Here is a 2,921-nt window from a genome sequence, read left to right as displayed (position 1 = left end):
AGGCACAAAGTTTCTCCACTTACATCAAACTGAAGGTGATAAACTGATCCATCCAGCTCCACGGGGTAGGTCCTTCTGCCAGAGGGTGAGATGGCTTGCTGTGCTGGTTCTGGTCCCATTTGCACCAGCAGTTGGGCAGGAAGATGATTAAGTTAATGGTGTGGAGTGAATCCCCTGGTTGGGGTTTCAGTGGGCCCTGTGGCTCATTTTTATATCAGGCAAGTAAGGCCACTCACTCGCTTCTGCTGGTCAATGAATTTGTTTGGAGCTGAACTTTTTGGAAGCCATCTTAAGGTCACTCGTTTTCAATGGTGAATGGGGCAAATTAATAAAACCCATTTTTGAAGAGGGAATCAAAAATCATCTGTGAGCACAAAGAAGTGGCATGAATGTCTTGGGGTTCTGCAGAAATCTCCACTTGGGTTTGGAGTGCAAACCCTGATAAACTGCAGATGTTTTTGATTTGGAGTCCTGACCTCACCAGCTAGAGCCTGGTGGGAGTGCAGCAGTGAACTGTGATGACTTGGCCTTTGGGTTTTAGGGAATAGCATCAGGCTGTCCTTGGTGTCTGCTGTCTTCTGTAGGAATGTCCAGCTAGGCAATGCTTGCTTTGGGCTTTCTTCATTGCACTTCAAGTTCTTCAGCCTCTGCTTTTTAATTTCTTACTGGCATGCTTCTCAGTTCCTGTTCTTGAGCTTTGCTCCTGTACAGTCCGTTTTACAGAGTCAGGATTATTCCTGTCAGTACCAACCTTGTCCATGTGGTTTGAATAGCAGCTGCAGAACTGACCACTGCATTAACAATTTTATGCTGCTGCCTGTTGGAAAAGAAGCAGAAGCTCCCGACAGCCTGTCTGCAGGCTTTGCTGTGAGCTTTTCTTTATTAGCTCTACCAAAAATTTGAAACAGTCTTGTTCCCTTTTAAGGTCTTATGTAGACCGTTGTCTCTGGCGTTTTGTAGCTGAGGTTTTTCTCCAGCAGTCCTCTCTTCCTGATGATTTCTGCCTCTAGATTTCTTCCTCCGAGGCCTTCCACCGGACAAGCATCAGGAACCAAACCCCTTTTGTCTCCATGTCTGGCCTAACAGGGTGGGAAGCTTCATACATGTGTTCTTGTGTGTGCATGGCTAGAAGGAATCATATGACTCATCCCAGAGTAGGACAGTCCAGTGGGAAATGCACGTTGTGCACACTGAGCCTCGCTGCCTGCACAGCCACGGGGAGTTTGCCTGCATTGGACTCTGCAGACTCAGAGCACACAAAGGCGCTTTTGTCAAGGCAAATTGACCTTCTTTGAATAATTTCACAGATTAAGAATCAGAGAGAGAGAGCTCAAGTCGTCTACCCTTGCCCAAGCAACCTGTTTATTAGAGAAGCTGAGAGTAAGAGACTTTCCTGTGCCCAGGGCAGTAGACAGAGATCCGTCGTCTAATTTTTGCAGTGAAAAGCTTCTTTTTTTTTTTTTTTTTTTTTTTTTTTTGTAATGACATTAACTACAGTTAAAGCACCAACATTTTTGCAGGGACACAACTGCAGTGAATGACTGCCCAGTGATAACATGTGGTGTCATGCAGCTGGATGGTGTAGTACAGGCCCAGGCTCATGGTTCACCTCACTTTGTTCTATCACAGAGTCTAGTGGAAGGACAAAACCTGGACTGTGTATTGGGGCACAGTGAAACCACAGTAGAGATGTGGCTCAGAGCAGTTGGGGGCTGTGCCTTTGCTCCATCAGTGGGAGTTTGAGCTTTGCCAGTGGATTCAGGGGCAGAGAGTGACTGTTGTTTGGGCAGGGGCTAGGAGGCTGCTGGGGGAGGCCCTGGCTATGAGGGGCTGCTGCTGCCTGCCTGTGTGGGCAGATGGGCTTCCTGGGGAACAAGAGATGTGCCTTTCAAGTGCTCTTTGCTCAGAGCAGGAGGGCACTTTCCCTGGTAAAAAGTTCTACTGCAGCAAGGGTTGTCATTGCAGAACACTTAAAATTTGGAGGAACAACACTGGGAGGCCACATTCTGCTCTGCTCTGAACTATTTGCAGAGACTTCTTTTAACAAGAGTGATTTAACTTGGGGCAGGTTTCCATCTGTAATAGCTAATATGGACTCTACCCTTGTGAAGTGTCTTGCAGTTTTCCTTGAGAGATGTCATGCCATTTGTGTAGCCAGAGTGGATTACTGTGCTCACTTTACTATAGTGAAGTCAAGGAGAGTTTCTCTGTAGGTCTCAGATAACACCCTCTGAATTGCTGTGGTCAGGATGTTCACCAAGGGCTGCTGATGTGTGAACAGGTACTGGAGAGCTGCAGCACTGGGCATCTGCAGAGGCAACAGGGAAAGAGCTTTACACTCTGTGCCTGGTGGCTGGGGAGAAGGTCAACCAGACGCCTGCGGTGGCCTCCTCCATGTGCCTCCTCACTGCTCAGCCGTGCAGAGACCCCATGTTTCCATCCTCCTGTGCAGTCACACAGGCAGGGGCACGTGGCTCGCTGTGCTCACCCCCAGACACTCCGTCCGTTTGTCCTGCTGCGTGGTTCTGCAGTGAAGTCGTCATTTCCAAGGCAACTGGCTGTGGTCCCACAAACACGGGATTGCGGCTGCACCGCAGGCTGGGGCAGCTCCGTCGAGGAGGAGGAGTGTGAGGGAAACTATCAGGCAGTGAAAGCAGGCAAAGGGTCTCTCCCCTCCAGAAGACTGTTGGGAGCCATCCTTGGCTTTCTCCTGCAGGCATCCAGTGTCACACGTGTCTGGTTGTGTGACACCGCTCGGGTTCAACTTGTGATAAAGGCTGGAAAGACAGGCAGGGCTGCCTCAAATGGAGAACAAAGCTTGGGCTAACTTGATGCTCTCTTAGTTTTTCTGACACTTGTAAAATGTGCTCTGACTTCTGCATTCAGCTTTCTGGTTTCCCTAGCCAGTAATTTATGGCAGG

Source organism: Manacus vitellinus, unplaced genomic scaffold, assembly GCF_001715985.3.
Source record: "Manacus vitellinus isolate BGI_N305 unplaced genomic scaffold, ASM171598v3 scaffold_25_pilon, whole genome shotgun sequence".
Lineage (NCBI taxonomy): Eukaryota > Metazoa > Chordata > Aves > Passeriformes > Pipridae > Manacus > Manacus vitellinus.
Note: the sequence above shows the minus strand (reverse complement) of the source record.